Source organism: Oxyura jamaicensis, chromosome Z, assembly GCF_011077185.1.
Source record: "Oxyura jamaicensis isolate SHBP4307 breed ruddy duck chromosome Z, BPBGC_Ojam_1.0, whole genome shotgun sequence".
Classification (NCBI taxonomy): domain Eukaryota; kingdom Metazoa; phylum Chordata; class Aves; order Anseriformes; family Anatidae; genus Oxyura; species Oxyura jamaicensis.
In genome coordinates, this window is record NC_048926.1 from 15155576 (window position 1) to 15180470 (window position 24895).

The 24895-nt window shown below is 41.0% G+C and overlaps 1 protein-coding gene and 1 long non-coding RNA gene across 11 annotated transcripts in view; both read left to right on the top strand.

Moving 5' to 3' along the window:
- Positions 1 to 13835, top strand: part of LOC118155660 — a 28839-nt gene extending 15004 nt beyond the window's left edge. Inside the window, exons 2-3 of the long non-coding RNA XR_004745937.1 lie at positions 2561 to 2575; positions 13824 to 13835. This is a non-coding gene — a long non-coding RNA (uncharacterized LOC118155660). The remainder of the gene's footprint in view (positions 1 to 2560; positions 2576 to 13823) is intronic.
- GHR (growth hormone receptor) overlaps positions 1 to 24895 on the top strand; it is a 137059-nt gene that overhangs the window by 88890 nt on the left and 23274 nt on the right. The window lies entirely within an intron of this gene.

Below are 24895 nucleotides of genomic sequence, written 5' to 3' on the forward strand. Positions count from 1 at the left end.
TACATCTCCAAATACTAGTTTTTATCCAAACTTGAGTCTCTGAATCTCATATAATTTAACTGAAGAATCAAAGCCTGCTTAGTTTGTATTTAGGCAACTATTCTGCATGATCTCTACTGAATTATAGAATCAGTCAGTCACAGAATAATTTCAGTTAGAAGAAAACTCTTCAGGCCTCATCCAACCTCCTACTGGAAGCAGAGCTGATTTTGAAGTTACATCAGGTTGCTCAGGGCTTTAAGTTTTGAATGTCCCCAACACTGGAGGTCCCACAAATTCTCTGGCACACCTGTTCCCTTACTGTGGGGAAAAAAAAAAAAAAGATCCTTTAGGTCACACTAGAATTTCATAGAATCATAAGATATCCCAAATTGGAGCACCCAAAAATCAGACCATGTGTCCAAGAGCATTGTACAAACACTTCCTGAACTCCAGCAGCTCAGTGCTGTGACCACTGCCCCGGGGAGCCTGTCCCAGTGCCCGACCATCCTCTGGGTGCAGAACCTTTCCCTAACCCCCAGCCTGACCCTCCCCTGTCCCAGCTCCATGCCGTTCCCTCGGGTCCTGTCGCTGTCCCCAGAGAGCAGAGCTCAGCGCCTGCCCCTCCGCTCCCCTCGTGAGGGAGCTGCAGGCCGCCATGAGGCCTCCCCTCAGCCTGCTCTGCTCTGGGCTGAGCAAACCAAGCAACCTCAGCCACTTCTTACATGTCTTGCCCTCCAGACCCTTCACCATCTTCATAGACCTCCTTTGGACACTCTCTAATAGTTTTATATCCTTTTTATACCATGGTGCCCAAAACTGCACACTGTTGCCTCCACCAGTTTTTCAGCCGTCTTGGACACCACAACTAAAGCTGATGTAGATCTTCATATTTACAGAATCTAAGAAGGTTGGAAAGGACTTCTGGAGGTCATATGTTCCAACCCCCTGCTCAAGCACGGCCACCTAGAACTGGTTGCCCAGGACTGCACCCAGGCAGCTTTAGAAGATCTCCAAGGAGAGAGAGAGACTCCTCAACCACCCTGTGCAAGGGCTCCATCACCCACATAGCACAGAAGCACTTCCTGATGTTCAGAGCCTCCTGTGTTCCAGTTGCGCCCATTGCCTCTTGTCCAGGCAGTGGGCTCCGCTGAAAAGAGCCTGACTCCATCTTCTTTGCACCCTCCCTTCATCTATTTACAAATACTGATAAGGTCCACCTAAGTCTCCTCATCTCCAGTCCTTACAGGAGAGGTGCTCCAGTCCCTGGACCATCATGGTAGCCCTCCTGTGGACTCTTCCCAGTATGTCCATTTCTCTCTTGTACTGGGGAGCCCAGATATGGACACAGGACTCCAGGTACAGCCTCACCAACACAAAGCAGAGGGGAAGGATCACCTCTGCTGAGCTGCTGGCAATACTTTGCCTAATGCAGCCAAGAACACCACTAGGCTTCTTAGCAGGAAGGACACATTGCTGACTCACCTTCAGCTTGGTGTCAACTAGGATTTCCAGGTCCTTTTCAGAAATCCTGCTTTCCATCTATACAGGTATTCCTCTCCAAGTGCAGTACCTTTTACATCTTGTTTTACTTCACAAGACTGACATCAGCCCATTTCTCCAGCCTGTCAAGGTCCGTCAGGATGGCAGCATGTCCCTCCAGTAAATCGGATGGCAATTCCCTCAGTTTTCCCTCAGTTTTGTCTTCCCTCAGTTTTGTGTCATCTACAAATTTACTGAGGGTGTTTTCTATCCCATCATCCAGATCGGTAGTGAAGATGTTAAACAGGACTGGACCCAGTATTGAACTCGGAGGTAACCCATTTGTTAGTGGACTGCAATTCTCTACCAGCTCTTCCTGAAGTGCTGGTACTGCAGAACATTTCCCTCAGTTGTCCTCTCCAGTGTCTGCAGAAGAAAAAATCACTGAGGGTCTCAAATCTCTTAGGTTTGGAAAGTGATTATTTCTTATATAACATTTCTCTATACCTGTAGCTAGAGATGCTTTGGAAGATAAGATGACAATAACACAAGAATAGCAGGTGCTGTTTAACCATTATTTGTTTTATTATAAGTAGATGTCCCCAAAGCATTTTATGAATTGTACTTCTTTCTTTCCAGTGAATGTAAGGGCTGCTGACTGTACTGTGTACTGAATCTCACCTTTGCAAACTCTTACATATATGACCACATCTTTCTGTTGCTTGTGGATATGGGAATCCATTCTGTAAATCAGAGTACAAACTTAGTGAATGTTATATATGCTATATTTCATAGTACCTATCCATTAGGAGAATTGTGGTATTAGCAGCAATGTATTTACCAACAAGAATGTAGTTTCATTTAGAATAAATTTTTATTGGCACTGAATATCTTACTCATTTGCTGCAAAACATTTGCAATCTCTTTTTATTTAACATAAAGCCTTCTCATTCGTTGTGCAAATTTGCTGAATGTTGATAACTTTTTCTGCTGTTTTTATTCCACAGTGACATATTACAGTGTTTGGCTATATTAGGTAGCATGAATTTGTTGTTCAGTCTCTGCAAGCCTAGACAGTTTTAACAACTTGGTAGAAAAGGTCTGTTATGGACAGGTATGTGGAAAAATGCCAGCCTGACTGAGAGTTCAAAGAAAAAAAAAAAAAAATTAGCTTTCCAGCGTCTTGGAAAGACACCTGAATATGTTTGCACAGATATGCTGGCATTCTGGAGAATATTCAGAGGTTCTTTTCCTTCTGTTTCAGTGTGTATACAAATTAATAGAAGTGGAGGAAGAAGGTGTTTTTAACTTGCAGCCTTCCTTTCCCTGCTGAAAAGCCTCATTCTCAAACCAAGCTAAATATCCCTCCCTAATTAGTAGCAGATGCAGCAGTACGTGCACAAGCATGTGTCGAGAGGACATTTGGAAATCAGAGCAGAAGGTACAGTGCCAGATAGGAAAGGAACATGTGAAGCTGTAGCAGGGATTGGTTAGGAGAGTTCGACAGTTGTTTTATAAAGATAGGAAGGCAAAGGGGACAGATGTTACTGGGTTTTAGGTAAGACTGCAGATCAAGCACATGACCCTTGCTTCTCTTCAGCGGAGGTCTTCATCAATAATTTAGATGTACCAGAACACATCAATTAAAAGAGACACCTGATCTTCAAAAACCTATTTAAAACATTTACATATTCTTTCTCCTGTCCCCAAATCCATAAGCCTTTCAGTAGCATAATGTACACATTTTCATTTTCCATTTTTTAATCTTGCTGTCACATTGCTATGTAAAAGGGCCAGACCAACTGCAGAAGACATTAATTGACTGTATACCAAGACAGCAAAACTGCCTCCTACAAAGAACATAAAGAGGCAGAGAGAAATAAAATGAAAATACTTTTCTGTCACTGCATTTAGCAATGCTGCTACTATAATGTTATTATTTTTATTACTTGTAATGATATTAAAATACACTGATGGGTAGTATATGATTAAATGTAAGTTTAGAGTCATTACTGACTCATAAATGTACTTGCCCCAGTCTCAGCATACTTATCCCTTCAATTTAAAGTACATCATAATGCTAAATCCCAAAATACATTTTTTATTATTTTAAAACAGTACTGCTGATAAATATTTGGAGTTACATTGCAAGCTTTCTTTCAGTCTCACTCCACACGATGGCTACATTCCTTTATATACCTGATAGATTATCATATACAAATACTGAAGCTTTCGGTGCATTTTTTTACCAGCTTTTGTAAACTAATCCGAATTAATTTTATTATCAAAAAATGAGATTTAAAATCCCTTTTTCTGGTTCACGAATGAACATGAGAGTGCAGAGCTGTGGGCAGGCACTCAGTCCACAATGGCATGACCAGGCGGATAGACTAGCACTTGTTGAGTAGCATCAGATGGCATTAAAGTGTTGTGAAAAATTCTACCTTTACATTTTTTCCATTCTTGTGTCTACCTTCATTGTCTCCTACATGTGGTGTGGAAGTTTCTCCTCTCAAGGTTACTCGATGAAACTATCTGCTGTAGCAAAGTGATGCCTTCAGCTTTCTGTAATTCCAGTTTGCAAGAGTTGGTGGTGCGGTCCTCCAGCAACATCCTTCCTCTCCACATAGCACTCTTCTAGACATGGTTCTTCTGCTCATTCCTATTCTGAAATGCTCTGTGGAGGAAGGATGCTTCCAGGAAACCTTGTGTTACATTTCCCAAAGCCACTAACACAGTTTTTGGTGTTAGGAATGTGGGAATGAGGTTGGCAGCTCTGCTACTTGCAATTGCTAGCATTGTCAGAAACACATCAGTTTTCATTTGGGAAGATCATAACTGCTCCCATATGGTCCCTGCTTTCCCCATTGTTTTGCTGCATAATGAAGAGAGGAGAGACAGCCTTCACGAGGGCAAGGAGAACTCAACTGTAGCTCAGCAAATCCACAAAATCCTCTGTGAGGGTTACAAAATAAAGCCATAAGAAAACATAGCAGCCCTCACTGTGCAGGAGGAGCTTTCTTCAGTTGATATTTCCTGAGGGTGTTCTGGATAATTCAGAGAGCTCCTCTGTGGACACAAGTTCAGACAAACGGACCAGCATTCAGTCACAAGGAGTGTTTCTAATTCTGTAGTGTAGAAAATGATTAACAAGACTTTTTTTTTTTTCTCTGAAATATTTTTCAGAAGCTCATCAAAATTATCTCACAGAAAAATGTGGCTTTCATGTAAGTGAAATATTCTAACAGAAAGGAATTTCAACTGAAAATCTGTAGCCTGTACTCACACCAAACATGCTTTCAGAAACTTCTTTTTTAGAGTTATCAAGCTCCTCAGGACATTTTTTACCCAATATTTATATTCTTATATAAGCTTTATTTTTTAACCTTATTGCAGAACATGCCTGCAGAAACTGTTGTGTACTGTGCTATAATTACTGCCCAGATCTACTACTTTGCTAGCAGTCATCTTTAATGAATCATGAAGGATCAGTAAAATGTATTCATAATATTTATTTTACTGTTGTTAAGTCAGTTTGTTCTTGTGGGATTGTGTAATCTAGAGAGTTTTAAAAATAATTACAAATATTGTTGACAACCTGGAGGCCATCCAGCAGAGGGCCACTAGGCTGGTTAGAGGGTGGGAGCAATGGTACACAAGGAGGAGCTGAAAAAATAGGTCTGTTTTCCAGTAACTGCAGGAGCATTTATGGATACGCCTTGTTTCTTCTCAGAGGTATGTGCAAAAGACCAAGTGACAATGGGCAGATGGAGTGGCCACTGAATATCTACCATTACTGATACTCAGGACAGGGCAAGGTCCTCAGCAGACTTACTTAACTTCAGAGATGGCTCAGCTTGGACTGAGTCTGGACTAGATAACACCCACAGGTCCCTCCTAACCTAAATTATTCTGTTATTTTCTTAAATAAATCTGTCTGTCTTAGTTTTTGTGTTTCAAGCCTGAAACACAAATGTCATACCTTTCTCTTTACCACCCCTTGTAGCTGGGAAGTCTTCCTGCACTGGCTTCAGCCCCATGCCCTGCCTCTCAAACACTCCCTTGATGTGCTGGGGGAAAGGATGGGTGAGAGCAGACAGAAAAAAAAAAAAAACCTAGTTGCTGTTCCTTTCCTTTTTTTGAGTTCCTGTTCGTTTCTTTGATAATTTATAGGACATAAGCCATATCTACCTTTTAAATATATATATATATATTTCTATCTTAGAAGTAGTAACGTTCATTTATGATGCCTGACAATGCAATTAGATCACTTCTTCCAGAAGTAGTGTGATACTGAACATTCTCTTTTGACAGCATTAGGGATCCTGAAGTGCTTATTGCAGCCACGTACTGTATGAACTTTTCCTGTGGCCATGCTTTCTAATTATTCTGCACTGTGTTCCAATACGACAGAAACCTTGCTAAACACGTTTTCAGGCTTTACTGTCTATACACTTCTAACAAGGAAATTATCCATGTTATTCTCAGAAATTCTCTAAGAATTGCACCAAATGTAGCATGATCACCTTTGCAACAGCTGCTGTAGTAATTGCAAGATAACCAGTTTTCTTCATTCACCTACTCCTCTAGATTTGTTCGGTTGTAGTCTCTTCTGATGTTTAAACATATGGTGCTGGACAAATCCCTGCTTTTGTTTAAGATTAATAATAAATAAGAAAATTGGCCAGTATTTTCCTTTACAAAGATTGTCAGACGTGAGAAGTAATTGTATGCATAATGGCATGATGTTTGTGCCACCCCTTAAAAAAATGGTCAGGTCAAGTCTTTTGTCTCAGGATCTGGGGCTCTCTGTTCTTAAATAATTGCCACTTGAAAGACATGGGCAGATACATAGATTTTCCATGTTTTCTGTGACACAGACATGGAAGCTTCATGTGTAACAGAGTTTCTATGCAGAATGTATGGATGGTGGAGCATGCAGAGTAAGTGAACTGTGCTCTGGACTGGATGTTCTTGCACCCAAAGACCAGCTTTGTGTGCTGCTCTGCATTTCCAAGCTTGCTGATGCTATGAGGGATGTAGGAAGTGTTGCTAACATTTTATGTGATTGAGATTGCCTAACTCATCCTACTAAAATGTTCTCAGTTGCTTCTGGTTCACTGGGGAATTGACTTTTATTGTGTCTGTGAGATCAGGCTTTGGTAGTCCCGTGAGAATCCTCAATTTTGTGTGCATGAACTAAGTAGAAATTTCCTTGCACTTAGTAACTAAAATTTCCAAAGCTTCTGACATCACGCCTTGCATAGGCTCTCATAGCAATTAGTACTGATGAATCTGCACGTGTTGCCTTTGGAGGGTCTCTGATCGTGCTCTGTCCCAGCGCTGCAGAGACAGAGCTGAGTTTCTCTCAGCGGCCACAGCCAGCTGCTGCGGGCTGGGATGTGGCCAAGCCCTGGAAATGAGAGCAGGAAGCCTGTCTCTTGTGTGCATTCAGTGACCCTCTTGTTGGTGCCAAGACAGCGTGGAGGGGGGAATAGGTTCAAATTCAGTGAGGACAAGAACTGAACTGGGGGAAAGGGATATGGGCGAGGGTTGCATTTATGCTGTTGTGTGGGCCAAACCTAAAGTAGCCTCAGTGGCCCAGTAGCTGCCTATCTACATTATTTACCTGCCTGATGCATATCCACATTACTTACCTGCTTACATGCCACTTTGGGGCTCCTTCCTGGAGTGATCCTCTCCACGTTTCAGGAGAAACTTCCCAGAACTATCAAAACTTTGCTTGGATAGTCCTCCAAAATGAGGTCACCTGCTGTGTGGTGGGGTCCAGCTCCCTGTGCAGCCTCTACCTGTGTTATCAGCTGCTGTTTTGGTAACACGGTGCAGATAACACCTAAAGGTGGTCTGGCATTGTATAACACCAGGGCCGATGAGGTAAGGAGTGGGCAGAGTTCATGTTCAGCTGATGGCAGGAGGCCTGCAGCCCCGCATCCAGGGGCATGCTGTATTGGAGGTGCCATGGATGTGCAGCACGAGGAGCTGTGTCAGACTGGTTTCGACTGGATAGAAGATAAGGAAACCGTACAGCAGCTTGCTGCGTATTTAAGGACCTCTGAGGCAAGCAAACAAAAGATTAGGGTTGCCTGAATGGAAAAAGCAGGACTGAGCACAGAAGATGATCCTGTGGTAAAGACAAGAAATGAGAAGCAAATAAGGACAGGTTTGTGATACTAAGACACAAGGGATCGCAATGGAAAAGAAATGTGCAGAAAAGCTTTGCGTAAGCTCTACAGCCTACTCTCCTCCAGAGCCTGAATTAGAACTGGATTCCTTACTCTCATCAGTCTGCTGCTTCATACTGGATAGATGCAGATCTCACTGGCAACATGCATGTCCGAGCCAGCTGCTGAGTGCCAGCAGATGGGCCTTTCCCACCCAGGCAGTGTTGCTGGAGTTGGCATTCAGTCAGGTTGGCTCATATTTATTACATATTTTCTTCCTCTATACATGTCTTTTTTTTTTTTTTTTCTACTGGACGCCAGAGCTGCAGAAATAAAACATAAATCTGCTGCTGACCGAGCGTCACCTAGGCGCTGTGCAAGAAGTGCTCCAAAGTTTGGTCTCATTAGATGCAGCAGATTAGCATTTTAGTGTGTTAAAAAGGGAACATTTTATTGCATTTCTTTTTTCAATTTAATCAGTCCATATTGCAGAAAGGTCCCGTGGGTGCCTTAACTAGGTACACCCTGTTCAGAATGAGTAAGTGTGGTAGAGCCAGTCCCACCCTCTATTCATTTCATAATGAATTTGTGTCTTTTCAGTGAGAGTGATAGGACTTAAATTGCTCAGGAGACACAGGTGATCCTGACATTTTTAATTTATAGCCCAGCTTTCCAAAAAGCTGTTGAAATGTTAATGTCTATTCAGCGCATCTTTGATGTGAACTTAAAACATGTTTTTCATACAAGAAATTGCCATTGTCTGTGTCAACAAGAGGTTTCTCACCAGGATGTCTGTGACAAAAAGTAAATCCATTTATAAACTGTGTAACAAATGGCTAAATGCTGCAGTAGCTTCAATATACAAGGCTTTTAGAAAGATTCTGTGGCAGCAGTTTAGAACGAGCTTTGTCATGTTTTAGGGACTTAATACCTTCTCATCTGTAAGACTTGCAAAGTGCATTTGCTGTGTTTTTGTTGCAGTCGCTAAACATGCTTTGGTAATGTTCAGGGTCACACAATGTAGTTGTAATTCTCATGAGCCTTTTTGGATTTCAAGTTGTGAAACAAAATTCACACAAATGTTTGCCAGAATGTGCTTTCTGGCCTTTTAGGTAGTCAAGTTCTGTTGTTTCAATAGCAAAAGCTTAGTGTTCCCTATGGAGCAGGCAGCACAATTGTCGGATGAGCCCTAATTATACTACTACAAGATGCCAGTGTAGATCTGTAGATCCCTTAGCAAACCCTTTTTTTTTTTTTTTTTTTTTTTTTCTGGGTTGAACTAAAGGAGCTGGTTTCCCTCCTCCCGCCTCACAAGGTTAACTGGGAACTTCTGGCCCAAAACAGAAAACAAAGCTGTGTCCTGGGGCCATGTTTGGATCTGTCACTGCAGCAGCCCCAGCAAGCAGCCGCCTCTCATGGGCATTCAGCAGCAGCATGCTGCACACCCCGCCTTCACTCATCAGGGGTGTTGAAAATCATGTCAGAATGGCAAAACGCAGAGCTGCAGCAACGAGGGGTTGAGGTGTCAAAGGCAGAAGGAAGGAAAACAAGTGTAGAGGGGAAAGCACCTCAGGGAGGGAAAGAGGTGATGTTACAGGGGAAAGAGAAGAAAAATTGAAGTTCAGATTTCTGTCACTAGTTTAAGTGATAAAATCTGAGATCCTCAGTGCTTTCACACAACTTGAAAGGGATTTGTTCTCTGGTCTTCCCATCACAAGAATTTTCTTTTCAGCAAACCAGACTTTAAAATCCCAATGTTGCCTTTTTAATTTTTTTTATTTTTTATTATTTTTTTTCTGACTCCTGCTCTCCTAGGAGCATAGCACCACATGTTCTCTGATCCCACTGGAATGAATGTATGCGAGTTTAGATTGTGCTCTTGGAGTCAATTATTTCACTAAACAGAACTTGAAAATTAAAGGTGTCTTTGGCTCTTAGTCTTTCATCTCTTACAGACCTGTAAGTGCCACCATCATCCCTTCCCTTTGCGGAGACTTCCATTTCTGCTTGCAAGCTGATTGTGTTAGCAGCAGCTTGATCCCAAAATGCCTTATTTTCATCCTCTGCCTTATTTTCGTGGGTGGTGTAGAAGTCACACAGAGAGTTAATGCTGCATGAATGCTCCAAAAAATTTACAAGGGAGGAAAAAAAGACTATAACGTGTGAGTGTCTGTAGGAGGTCTCTCAACAAATAAATCTTTTTCTATCTGTCCCCAAGTACAATCTCAGCAACAGAATAAGTACATGGCAAAAGTTCAGGGAATATTCTGTCCTTTCAGTTCTTCAAGTCACTGTTGCCTTTCCCAGCTATGCCTGGGAAGCAAGCTAAAAGTCATAATGAATGCTGAATGCGTTCTGGTAACTGAGAAATAAACAGAGGCGTTCCGTACACAAGATCAGGCATATTGGTTTTATTGATGCTAAATGAGTACATGTTGAAGGATGTAATTAAGCTGCCTTTCCTAGCAGTTTGGTGTATCCTCCCTTACAGCATTTCTGCCTTCTTTTGAAAATAAAAATAAATTAAAAAAAAAAAAAAAAAAAAGAAATCACTTTATCCATATACCAAACAGGTAATATAAGTGAGACCATCCCATGCTTCTTGGCTACTCTATCAGTGTGGTATAATGACATGCAGGTGAGCCTGAGAGGGTGCCATTTACAGTCAAGGGACTTAGTATCAAGTTCAAGGAAGAGCGCAGGACTTCACAGCTTTGTAAACTGTGAAACTTGGTAAACTGCTATTCTTGCTATACTCCTCTTTCTGAGCTCTCCATATGTACAGTGCACACAGCTCAGGTTTCCTTGCAGCAGTTAGATGGAATAGCAATTACTGGCACAGAGCTAAGAACTGGAATGAGCTCACTAAGTATCTTTGGACTAAAAGTAGAAGAGAAAGTTTGTTTCATATTTGTGTTACATAGCAAGTCTTATTAAGTTTGCCACTTACTGACCATGGACAAAACTGTGCAGATGAAATAAAGTAGAAAAAGTATTTTAAAACACCATTGTTTGATATTCATGTCTATCTCCCTTGCAGGCTTCTCTTTTCAAAAGTGTTTTAAAATGGTAATAATTGTGCCAAGGAAGACCTAAAATTCCTTTAGCCTGGCATCCTATTTCTTGTATCTTAAACGTTTGTTTACCAAATGTGTGGTAAAAAGCAAAGAAACAGCAAGCACTAAATATTCTGCCTTCCTCCAGCGATGTGTGTTTGAAGCCAGAGGCAGTGCCTTGATATTTATTACTTTTGAATATTTTTCTTCCTGTAAAATTGACAACTGTCCTCTTGAGCACACATATGTGTAAAAGTTTAGGATCCTAAATGCTATGTAATATGGATGCTCAAAACTCAGCTACAGGTTGTTCCTCTGAACCTCCTACTTTTAAGTTGCATTAGCTGCCGCCTTGTTTCTGTATTGCTAGAGACAGTAAATAACCAGTCCTGGCTTATCTTTTCTGTCCTTTTTGATTTTGTAGATCTCTCTACTAAGCTGTCTGTTTTCCAGGCTGGAAAGTTCTGGCTTATTTAATCATAAAAAATCTGTTCTTTAGCTCTCTCAATAGCCTTGCCTGAAAACAATTTATGATAGGAAATCTGCTTCCTTTCCAGTTCCACTGAAGGGGGAAGAGGAGACGTGTATGTGTGTCCATGATGTGTACATAGGCTCCTGCCCTCTGCACCGTGCTGATTTTGGCCTTGGAGGTTAACTCTGCTGTATGGCTTGCACAGTGCAGCTGGGTGAGGGCAGAGCAGGGCACAGGGAGCCCCCACCATGTAAATCTGCTGCCGCCAAATGTGACAGCAGCTGTTTGAAAAAAGTTTTCCAGGCTTTCTGCACTGTTGGTGGGTAATGTCTCTGTGACTTACCTTCTGCAAGGTAGCGTTAGAAATGCTCCTCCGCTCCTCTGAGCACTTTCAAAGTTTCTGTGTTTCAGAAGCAACTGATACTTTAATCTGCTCCTCAGTTAACACCGGTTTGAAAAGGGCTTGGCAGTTTTATGAGAAAAAGGATCCTGATTTGAGTTCAAAATATTTGCTGAGTGATTTCTAAAAGAAGAAAACTTGTAAAAACATATTTGATTTATAGTTTGGTGAGACATAGCAGGCACTTTCCGGGGCCAGGTGTAGATTAATCTGTCAGCATTTTGCCACTGTCATAGGAATTTCCAACATGTGCCACCATGTTACGTGCCCGCAGGATTCAAAAAGGATCACAACTGGTTTTAGTTTCCCAGCTCAGATGACAGCACGAACATTTTGCCAAAAGACCAAGACCTACGCTGACCTACAATAGCATTATATAAGCAGTCACTTTAATAGAAGTGGCAGGTCTATCTGTGCATCATGTCATAAAATTATGCCCCGTGCAAGGGACCGGTGCAACTTGAGGCACAATTTTGCCTACCATATGGTGCATAATGCAATTAAGGCAGATGTCCACCAGAAAATGGCATGTTCGTAATTGAAAATTTTTTTTTGAAATGAAGATCACTGTAGTCCATAGCATGAGCAAACTTGTTTTTTCTAACCTTCTGTGAAAAGCTGAGCTGTTTTGGCTGGTGCTTTCCATAAGAGGCCGGCACCTGACACTGAGATATTCACCTCAAATGAATAAATTATAGCAAAGCATCATGCAATTGAATACCAGGTTTTGTAGTGGGCTCTCTAAAGGAAGACTTAACAGATGGCATTGTTAGCTCTGCTACTGATGTGTGGTTTATTTTGACATGTTTCTGGCATCTTTTATCTCTGTTCCGTCATGCTAACACCCTTGTCTACCTGCTCTCACTCCTCTTTCCAACAGCTTTTTTGCTCTTATGCTAAGATAATGTCCCAGAAACTACTGAAGGTTTTGAGTTTGCTTTTCCACTTAAAACTGTAACTTTTCTTCCTTCTCCTTTAAGATGTGGTGATTTAAGTTGGATGATTAACTCGAGCTTAATCAACCAGAAATGAACATGAAAATTTTACGAGGTGTACATCCGTATTTTCTGTATTCCTTAGTTACTGTTTTTTGGGCACAATACATAGTTCAAAACGCATCTTTTTAATGATAATTTAACATTTCCATTTCTTCTTCCTGGTAGAACTAAAAAGGTTAGAGACAGAACAAATAAAATATGGGAGTGAAAAAATGTCTTCAGTTTTTCAAATTTTGAACAAAGCGAAGCTGGGTGCTAAGCCTGTATAAAACTTCATGCTATTCTTATTCTTATTTCCTAAACTGGCTTGCTTATTTCTCACTAAAGCATGCATATTTCATAGTTGGAGATGGTTATATTGTCAGCACAGAGATGCTATCCAAAATTTCAGATTCATTTTATCAGTATAAACTCCTCTTCATAAGTCCATGTGTGACAAGTGCAAATCTCAGAAGCTAGTTTGTTTTGTCTTTTATCCTTGTCCCTGCTGCAAGAATCACATCACGAATCATGACAAGGGACTGGCTCTGGACTTCTTCTTGAGCCTCTAACTCCGTGCTGTGTGTCCCCACATCGTTTTTATGCTTCCAGAATCACAGGCACTCAGTTTCAGGCACCTTGTAAGGGGAAATGTTTTTTTTTATTATTAAATAAGTGCTTTATTGCCATGGAAACAATGAGGTTCATGGTGCCTCATGCTCATCCCCAAACTTTCACTGTTTCTCACACGGGCTGGCACAAGCCTCTCTGCAGTCACACGGGAAACTGGTTTAAGGAGTTGATGTGGCTGGAAAGTAATCCTGTTTTTTTTCACCAGTGTTAGCTTGCAGCTGCCTCCCTTCCCAGCCTAGCATGCTGCATGATCATACTGGTGCAGGAGGGAACAAGTGGCCTGGGAGCCTGCTTCTTCCAGCAGCAGTGCCTCTGGAGCACTACCCAAAGGAGCTCCCTGGACTGCAGTCAGCAAGGTGAGATCAGTGTCTCCAGACAGCCCTTCGGAGCGCCTTTGCTCCTTCTTAGGGGCATCGGTGAAACTCTGTAAGTCATAAGGCAAGAATCCACATCCTTGTGCCCATACGGCATGCCAGGGAGCCCAGGGAGAGGAAAAGTGGGAGAGCCCACCCTGAACAAGGAAGCATCAGGGCAGTGTGGCATGTGTCCATAGCATGCTGGGAGACGCTCACTGGGGGAGCTTTGACAACACTGTGTTGGAGTTGTTGGAGAACATATGCCAAGTTTACCTGTAGGCATTAGACAAAACAGGAAAGATTTCCTGTGCTCCCTTGTTTTGATATTAGAAGAGAATGCACAAAGAATACCCAACCTGTAGCTACCATATCACAGAATCACAGAATCACAGAATTTCTAGGTTGGAAGAGACCTCAAGATCATCGAGTCCAACCTCTAACCTAACACTAACAGTCCCCACTAAACCATATCCCTAAGCTCTACATCTAAACGTCTTTTGAAGACTTCCAGGGATGGTGACTCCACCACCTCCCTGGGCAGCCTGTTCCAATGCCTCACAACCCTTTCATATGGGTTCAACCCTTTCATATAAACATATGCCATGTTTAATGCAAATACGTTATTTTAGTACATGGTTGCATTTACTGTTTAGGTTCCTTGGCTCTATCTCGGTATGTTCAAGGAAAACTGAAATCTCTGATAGCACTAGATCCTTCATGGGCAAAGAAAGGACTAAAACTCCTGAGTAAGGTCAATGTAAATGATGTTCTTGGGAGCCTGACATACAGGTGGTTTTAACAAAACTCATTGCTGCTGTTGTAAGTGTGAATAAGGGTTTTGCAAGCTGTGGAATGTACTTGCACCATCAATTTTGTGTTTGTGTTCCCTGAGAGCAGCAGTGTTTGCTGAGAAAGCCCTTGCAGAGCTGTTCGACACCGCAGTGCACTGCAGCAATGGGAACAGGACGGAGATATTTCCCAGCACGAGTCGGATGGGTGTCCTCTATTCTCACAATTGTTCCCATTCATCTTGCACTGTAACATCTGGAGACTTTTACCAAGACAAAGCATATGAAGAGTGTGTCTTCTCTTTTCTCCAAGTCCATAAGTCATAGTATCTTTTGGCTGGCTGGTGAGACAGAAAGAAGGGAGAGAAGTTGTAAAATACAGAGGGAAATTTCTGTCAGCAGTGGGGCCTCTGTCTTTGCAGCAGTCACTCATTTTTTATATGACTCTTCTATCTCAGGGAAGAAGGGTGAGCTTCGATATTAAAAACTTTATATCCTGGACCTTTCCTGGATACGTATATTAGCTGATTTATTCATTTTTTTAACTAAGCTGATATGAATGTCAGCTCTCTGTTGTTTCTGTGAAGATTAATTTGTTAAAGAGAGCAGGAGAGCCATGTGATTGCCTGTCCACTGCCAGGTGTGATCCATGTTTTGTCTATCTTTTCTAAGGAAACAGTTCTAGGAGTTCCTGGAGAGAAGAAAGATTTTCACATTTCTTAAACTACTGTCAGTTTTGCTATTTTGAGATAAAATCGTTAGTATTATTTGATTGTTTATTGTCTTGGCCCTGACTCTGTGCTGTGCTAGGTATACAGTTAATAGCTAATCATACATACATCCTAACACTATATCCTGCGCAAGCATAGCAGAAGTTATTTTACTCCTGCAGTAACCATGAGAATACGATGATGTGTGTCATTCCTCGTAATGTTGTCTTGGTCACTGACATAAACAAGGTGACAGAAGCATTGCATGAGATGGCCCCCTGCAGTTTGCCTGTTCCCCCTGTAGATCGATGTGCTTGGTACGGCAACTCAGTGTTGAGTGTTTCAAAGCTAGATGGAAGCTAGCGAGATAACCTCCTTAGGCATAATTGTTTTCTCCAAAGCACAGTACAATTAATAGTGTGGCACTTCAGACTGTCAGCCCTTCTGCCTTTTGCCAGATAAACCTTACTGTCTGTTTGGCTTATATGAGCTAATCAAATCTGCAGTCTCTGAGATGAGACAGCTTGTGTACTAACCAAAACAAGACAATAATTACAAGCCAAATCTAACCAGCCAGCACATAACAGGACATGCTGGATGGTGGTGACCATTAAATACAGCTTAGCCCATTCAAGGAGAGGTGGGTTGTGCTCTTCTGACATTACAACCCACTGGACTCTCACACTTTCTGTGTGGTACCCTGGTATCAGTAAGGCTGTTCCTCCTACAGAGACCACAGGGAACGGTGGAATGCTCAACAGATTTTTCCTCTTAATTTTCAGTTTAAGCAAAAACTTTATTGGAGAATGTGAAAAAAACAACATTATGAGACCATTCTAGCATGACTTTTAGCCTGGCTATAAAAGGAGGGTGCTGAAAGTCACAGGAGAGGGTGTGCTGAGAGACTTCCCAGTCAGATTTGCAGGCCATAGGTCATGTTCTGTTCTTCACAACACAATACTTGCCTTGCTAAAGCCAGCATGATTGCAAGTTGAAGAATTTGTCTCTAGAGATGCAAACAAGCATCCAAGCTTGAAGTGCTGAACTAAGCTTTCAGATATCTTGAGGTCAGTCCAATCTAGTTACCAGTATTCAGCACTAATGAATGTCTGCTGAGGAGGTGCTTTTTGGTGGAAATAGTGTTGTTTTGGTATAGTCTTTACTGCAAACATTTTAGGATTCAACGCCATGTTTTTCTGCAGTCTGCAAGGGTAAAAAGGTTGAACTTCAGCAGTTTATATAGACCTGTCAGGCTGTTCTGGTCTTGAAATCAGTGATGAAAGGCAAATACTATGGGCTTTTATTGATGAATTTGCTTCTTAGATGTTCCAATGAGTGCAAGTAAGTCTGAAATGTTGCAACATACTCTACAGACTGATTGTTTTTCACAACCAGTCTTTTTTCCTCTTTCATGAGCTTATTGACATCTTTTGCCTTAGCTTTTGCTTTTCTGTTGTGCTTCTTGAATGTCACGACTCCACAGAAAAAAAATGTTCTTTATCTGTTTCATAATTACATAATTTTGTAGCTCCCCAGAATCACAAGGAAGGAATCTTTGGAAAGAACCAGCATTTGTTTCAGATTAATTTTTTTGTGTTACTCACAGCTTGTGCACAGCCCTAGGCTGATTCTTAAGGCAAGCACCAATTTGTGTAGGTTTTGCTTTCTGACTTCTTTGAAAACCAGAATAAATATAACACGTGGCCGTAACACAAAAGAATTGGTATAGCGTATTTCAGTTCAATAACACATGCCTCTTTGTGCCTATAGCATAGGCTTTCTGCCCATAGGCAAGCATTTACTGCCAAAATTTTACCTTCCCACTTAAAATGTTGGGTTAGCCTCCTTCTATACCTTCTGGCCTCTCTCACGATTGCTCAAGTGCTCATTTCACCAAGTAAGGTAGTGGTAACAGCTGGCATCCCTGGTTCAGTTTATTTTGTGTGCGCACTCTGCTCTGAGTTGTGAGGCTGTCTCTCACAGTCCAGACTTGGAAGCAGCTTTGAATCTCCGACACTTGAGATCAGTTTGGCACTGAGCAGCGATTCCTCACTGGATTGGAAACAGCTCCCAGCCTCTCTCCGCTTCTTTGTTTGGTATGAGATGACAATCAAAAAACACTGCAGAAGCTTTTGCAGGGTGTCCCCCACTGCGGTGGCTGGAGTGGAGCACAAGGCAGCAGCGCCTGTCTGACAAGCAGATGGATGGTGCAGGGGCACCTCAGCCTGTGTCGGACATCCAGACACATCCAGTGCAAGGACAAGTGACACTGGGCCAGACATCACTCAAAAGTCAACGGGATGGAGGCATTCAGATAGAGATCAAACCCGTTTGTCTTGGAAAATAATCAAAATACTGTTGACACCTAAAATTGTAACTTAAAAATATATATATATTTTTTCATATCTACTCTCTTTCAGTTTAAAACCATTACCCCTTCTCACTGCACCCCCTGACAAAGAGTCCCTCCCCAGCTTTTCTGTAGGCCCCCTTTAGGTACTGGAAGGCTGCTGTAAGGTCTCCCTGGCACCTTCTCTTCTGCAGGCTGAACCCCAACTCCCTCAGCCTGTCTTCACAGGAGAGGTGCTCCAGCCCTCTGATTATCTTTGTGTCCCTCCTCCGGACTCGCTCTAACAGCCCCACGTTCTTGTGCTGAGGGCCCCAGAGCTGGGTGCAGGACTCCAGGAGGGGCCTCAAAAGAGCAGAGCAGGGGGGAGAATCCCATCCCTCACACTGCTGGCCACACTGCTTTTGATGCAGCCCAGGACATGGCTGGCCTTCTGGGCTGCAAGAGCACATTGCTGGCTCATGTTGAGCTTCTCATCAACCAATACCCCCAGGTCCTTCTCATGAGGGCTGCTCTCAATCCACTCATGGCCCAGCCTGTATTGGTGCTTGGAATTGTATTTGAGATAAAGAAAAGGAGAAGAACTTGGGGGATCTGGTGGACAAAAAGCTCAACACAAGCCAGCAGTGTGTGCTTGCAGCCCAGGCGGCCAACTGCGTCCTGGGCAGCAGGGGAGGGAGGGGATTGTGCCCCTCTGCTCTGCCGTTGTGAGGCCCCACCTGGAGTGCTGCGTCCTGGTCTGGGGCCCCCAGCACAAGAAGGGTGTGAGGCTGTTAAAATGGGTCCAGAGGAGGGCAACGAAGATGCTCAGAGGGCTGGAGCACCTCTCCTATGAAGACAGGCTGAGGGATCTGGCAATGTTCAGCCTGCAGAAGAGAAGGCTCCAGGAAGACCTCATAGTAGCTTTTCAGTCCTTAAAGGAGGCTTATAAAAGAGATGGAGAGCAACTCTAGTCTGGCAGATAATGATAGGAGAAGGGGGAATGGTTTTAAACTAAAAGAGGGAAGATTTAGTTTCGTTGTCAGGAGGAAACTCTTCACTCAGAGGTGGTGAGGCACTGGAACAGGTTGCCCAGAGAAGCGGGCCCCACTGCCCATGTCACTGACAAAGATATTAAGTAGTGCCAGTCCCTGTACTGACCCCTGAGGAGCACTGCTTGTCACTGATCTCCACTTGGACATGGAGCCGTTGACCACAACTCTTTGAGTGCGACCATCCGGCCTATTACTTACCACTGAGCAGTCCATCCATCAAATCCACGTGTCCAATTTAGAGACGTCTCAAATCTCCTGTCCCCAGTAAATCACTGCTGTCTGTTCTCCATTTGCTATTTACAGTCAGGTTTCTCAGCCTCTCATTGTAAATAAAGCTCTGTGATATACTGAGGAGCAAAAATTTAGGTTTAGTTTTAGTGTCTTTTTAGTAGTAGTAGCTTTCTATAGCATGAGTTTAAAAAGAAGTTCCATCCAAGTGTAACTAAAATTTATATACAAATATATATATCCTGGCTTTGGTTTGTTTGTTTGTTTGTTAGTCATTTTTGTTTGTTTGTTTGTTTGTTTGTTTGTTGTTAGTCATTTTGTTTTATTCTCTTTTCTTTCTGGGTGCCTTTATTGTCCTTTTTTTTCTGTGCCTGTTTCCCCCTACTCATTCTGGGCTGCATGTTGGTCAGCATAACATCTTAAGAGACTGAAAATACAGGTATATTTAAAGGTTGGTGCAGAGTTCAGCACTGTAAATCTCCAGGTGGAGATTCTGATACCCAGTCTGACAACTCCTGTTGAAACACAGACCGCAATGTATAATTCATCTCACTTTTCCAAATTCTCACTGGCACTGAAGGGCCATCATGATTTAGCATTTGCCTAAATAAACTGAGACAATATGATTTAGTGTATAATCAAGAATTAGATCTAAGTAAAAGGGTGACATTTCACAAGGTCGCTCATGTTCATGTAACAAAAGCAGCTGTCTGTACTGCAAAAGAATGGTAATAATTAAGAAGACTTTCTGAACCCAATTAGAATTGTAATTAAGACACATCGTATACTGGAGGAAACATGCTAGATTAGTTGTCTTGAATGTTAGTTTTTCTCTCTTCAGACATTACTTTGCCATTGAAATGTGATCAAACAAGTAATTTGTCTTTTATCTTAGCTGATTCAGTTAAGTACATCAAAGCTGGTTAGTTTTCATAGCATTTTCTTTCACATGTGGATGTTGTACTCTAGCTGCTTTAAAGCCAGTGATTGCATTTATTTTATGCCCTGATGTGTTCTAATTCTAGATTTACAATACAGTCTTTCTCTCATACAGTTTCTTAATTTGCATGGCTGAGAATATAATAGCCATAACATTTAAAACTTAAGAGAGCTGCCAATGAGCATATTTTATACCCCCAAAAAATCACAACTAGCAAAATCTTATAAACTGTTCCTCTGTATTACTGCTGGGGCTTCCATGAGCAACACAAAAATTTACGGTTGATATGTGTCCATAGGTATTAGGATGTGACCATTTGTGTCATGGGAAACTCCACATTCGGTGTGATGGCGAAAGCGTGCACTGCAGCAATGCAGGAGTTTAAATTTCCAAATAAACTGTTGCTCTAGAAACAATGAGTGTTATATGTACCCAGTAAGTCTGAAGACACTGCTGATTTATCTGTACTGTAAGTATGCAGAAATTAAATGAACATTCAGACTAAAACTGTGCTATGATTATCCTTTTGTTATCATAAAACTACTTAAATATAATTTAAAAAATCCAAAAGTCCTTCCGAAATGGCATGATAAAAATGAACATAAACTTACTGTAGATTACTAAAATTTTGCACCTTAAAAAACAGGAAAATATTGCTGATAAAAAAGAAGATAACATCCTTGTTTTGGAGGTCCAGTGCATTAGGACAAATGCAAAAGACCAGTGGCTATGTGTCATCATGATTACACCTATAATACATCCTTAAAGACACATTCTTGGGTGAATTTCTTAGATAGATTTAAATATTCTGAGCCAAATTCTTAAAACCGCATAGGATGTGATACAAAGCTGCCAAAATTATATGCATACAGGAAGTAAGAGAATAACACTCTTTCCAAAGCTAAACTGCATCTTAGTTCTCTCTTAAACTTGCTTAAATCCATTTTTCCTGGTGATGTTGATTCATAGTAAAAACAGCATCAGTTAGAGATGAGTTTTTCACTGAAGTGGAATGATTTCCTGAAGTAAAACTTAAAATCAACCTGTGACTCAGGGATGTTCTCATGTTAATTTCTATTCTTGTTACTGTTTCTATTTATTATTAAGAAAGTACCTCCAAAGATTAAGCTTCCTGCATTCATCCTGTTTTTTCTGCTCACCTGTAGAGGCAGTGAATGAATCACTTAATTCCATGAGCTTTAGTGTTCCATAAATGTAGTTTTGGTCATTCTGTATAATTGCATTTTATGGTTGTTGCTCAGAAAATTGTGTAATTATAACATTATTCTTGAGACCTGTCTGAGTAAAGACTCTCTCTTTGTGCAGGAGTGTAGATGGAATCACAGTTGCTGAGGCTGTAGTCAAGATATATAAGTTTACCTAAATGCAATCAATTGATCTCTGGGCTCTTCTAAGCTCTTTTCCATTGGTAAAGCAATAGAGCAAAATCAACAGAATGGTTGCTGGCTTAAATTTTGTATTTGTTGATTCCTACAAAATAGCAGAACCATAATGGGATAAAAATGAAGAGAGTGAGAAAAGCTGGGCCAGAAGCAAGGAAACAAATGATCACTGTTGGAGATGAGTTCTACAGGTCTTCAGAACAGGGAAGGTGTATCTCATAGTAATACCTGACACATATATCAGTGATTAATACATGCATTTAGAAACGTAAGTGTAAATGAAGCTTCTTAACTGGCAATACAGCATCTGACACATTAAAGCAAGTTCTTGATGCCAGGGTTTTCTGAGCAATCATTTTGGCTTTGACAGCTGTTCCCCCTTCCCACTTTTCAGGATCATTTGGGGCTAATATACCAAACCTTTCTTCATCCCACTTTCTTTAAGCAAAAAGCAGATAAATGCATATGTCACAATCATTTTAGGGGGATTATGTGCTATTGCTTGGATGACAACTTGAATGAGGTGATGTCCGAAGCACTTAATGTGTTGTCTGTTTAATATCCAGAGCCTGCTGACTTTAAGTGCATGTTGGAAAGCCGCTATAGGAATAGTGAGTACCATTGTAGATGAATCGTAAGAGCATTTTTTGTCTGACAACATTTTCTTTGATTGTTTTAAAGATTCACTGGGTATGCCCTTTCTGATATTGCCTATTAATTTTTCATTAATCTAAACCAATCATGAAAACTCTATTGCTTATGTATTAATGTCATTCAGGGGAATGAATAACTCCTTGGCATAGTATGCTAAAAGTCCATGGTTTTATCAGAATTGGAGTCTTCTTAGTCTAGCTAAAGGCTAATAAAACAGCAATTCTAGAGACTTAGAATTGGTCTTCAGTTAACTTTAATGCTTGCTCTGTGTTTTGTCCAGTCAGGAAATGTCTCTGTTTTCAAATTAAAAAAATAAATTTAAAAAAATGTATATGTATAGTGGCTTCCCTTTAATGTCCTCCGGTGTTTATTTGAAAATACTCGTTTATGAAAAGAAGTTGGAGGAAGATGGGAAACAAGCCAAACACAAATCACCTGTTTTTTAATAGGTCAGTCTTCACCTCTTGTAAGCCCAGTGGTCTTTAGTTCCTGACTTCAAGTATATCTGTGGAGCCTGTATTTCAAATACTGATAAGAGAAAGCCCCAACACCTCTCCCTGTGATTTTTACCCAGTTAAGCTCTGAAGCGTAGGAATGACCACAATGGGTCATTCCTCTCAAAGAGGGAGTGAATGTTAGAGAAAGTTTCAAAAGAGGATACTTAAAACTTCAATCATTTTTGGCAGTCTGTCAGAAAGAAATGAAAAATTAAAAAAAGAGAGAGAGATTTCCTTTATAAATATGTCCACTGTGCTTTTAAATGTGATTGTTTTGTCCAAATCTGTTCTGCACATGAATCACTAAATGCGATAGTAAAATCAGAATGAATCTGGAGGCTTACTTCAGGCCACTCAACACTACACAGATGATCAGAAGACTCTTTTAGGCTCATAGCCATATTGCAGAAGTAAAAGCTGAAGGAAAATATGTATTATTCTGTTAACGTTCAGTTCTCATCTGAGTCATGAACATTACCCATTTGTGTGTTCTCTAGTGCATTCTTCATGCTAGTGTCAAATCTCAAATACCTTGGGAAGCTGCGCAGTTGTTGTTTTTCCACTCTTAATTTAATTCCATCAGTCTAATATTATCGGCATGTTTTTTTGTCTCTTCTGGTGTTTACATCATCCTGAATTTCAGAATAAGTTAAAATGTACCCAGCTCAGCAACTTTCCTATTTTGGGAAGAACTTCAGATACTCCATGTTTATAAATTTAAATGATTCACATGTATTTCCTTTCATGTGCAAGAGTCCAGCTGGGATCCAAAGCCCATATATCTGGGCATGGTCTTGAGAACTACTTGATAGTCTGTTTTTCTTTTTCAAAGAAAACTTGTTTGTTAAGTTATCGGGATTTGTACATGACACATTGGCTTTGGTACTGTCCACTAAGAGTGCAGATTTTTGTTTCATAAATGCCTTTAAAAGGATAATGCTCATAGGTCAACAAGAACTCCACATTAATGAGGGACAAAACTCTTGTCACAGTCACTTTCCTTTTGAAGTCTACTAAAATGGATGTTCTTATAAGAAAACTGCAAAACTTCAAAGATTCCAGTTCTTAGTAAGTTTGAAAATAAACTAAGTAGAAACTGCTTTTATTCTTCTCTAGTTTGTTTTTAAAATTTCATAGGATCTTCTTTGACATTAGTAACTCATAGTTTATGATTCATTGCAATAATAAAGCTCTGAATTACTGAACAAGTAAACATCCTGGCTACAGTAATAAAACAGACACTCCAAAAAGCACAGGAGTAATACTGCGTGCCAGAAAGTTTTAAAATACTCACATTGATTCAGTCATTTTTTATTGCCCAAGAAAAGATGTCATGGTCCAGATGTGCAAAAAGAGTGAGACTATCCCATTAAACCCTTGTATTCTTCTCAGTCTCTGTAAGGGTTAAATTGAGTAGCTTTCATCATGAAGAATTGTGAAGAATCAGCATGACTTTCAGTCAAAAGATACTCAAAGCAGTATGTAATTTTCATTTGTCAGTGATCAGAGTGCAAAAAGTAGCTCCTCAGATTTCTTGGAGACCTCATCTGTTGTTTGGTGCATGTGCCCTTGTTATGTGATGTGGATCTTGTAGGACTTCTCAGGGGAATTGCTAAATGACAGTTCAGTGATCTCTCTTGGAGTTTCACTCCAAGTGTGGAAGGTAACAAATAATTCTGTTAGGACCAGCTCCTTAATTTTTATATTGATACATGTGGACTTTAACAGGGAACTTACCTCTGCACTGAAAAACAACACTTACGAGGCTGTCCTTCAGATACATTCAGATAATTGTTCTGTGGACTAAAATGGCATTTTTCCTTCATTTACTTCACTTAAAAAAAAAACACACCAAATTCTGCTGTTCCACATGTAATGAAATGAGGGTTGTTGTTTTGTACTGCATGAAAATCTCTGTGGAATACGATGAAGGATTTTTCTGTCTAATATGTACAAGCGTTATCCCACATAAATCAGACAGTCATTATCTTGAAGACTGGCTAAAATCTGCAGAAGCCAGAAGTAGCTTGGAAGTTCAACAATAGCAAGTTCAAGAATTTACAACTTGAATCTGGTCCTCCAAAAGCAATGTTAATTAAAAGGAACAAACGTCAAGAGCAAGGACAGGCTGAGGGATGGTATCTTCCTGAGTTACTTCATTCAAAAGTAACGAGGGTGGGGAGAGGGAATAAATAACAAGAAACATCAGGATGAACTTGTGTGTAACAAGTACTGTTGCAATGATGAAACATCAAGTTTAGGACATAGTGTCATTTGTAATTGATAATACACAGCTGTCTGTCTAATAAAACCTGGCAAATTCGTGCCCCTGCTCTTACGGAGCATTGATTGTGGTGAACCTGAAGACTGAAACCTTTCTAGATTTGTGAGGAAGACTTCAGTTGTTCTGCCGAGTTGTCCTTACCAGATGTTCTTAAACAGAGCTGCGCTGTGTCATTTCTTTCTTCTTTCTTCAGCCTCTCCACCCACACTGTCCTTAGAGCTGCCTGCTTTTTTCTCCTCTCTCCTAGTATGTTTTCTGGGTGATCACCAATATACTTAAGTTCTTCTCTACACTGTCAGGATATGTACGTGCCAGACCTAGCAATTCTCGTCTTTACTATGAAAACACACATCCCATTCGTGTTTTATTGTGCTTTTCTTTCCAAATATATCTTCTTCTCTCATCCTTTCTGCCTCCTGTTTCTTTGTCCATCTTTATCTCATGTCCCCAGCGTTTGCTCCAGTAATCCACTC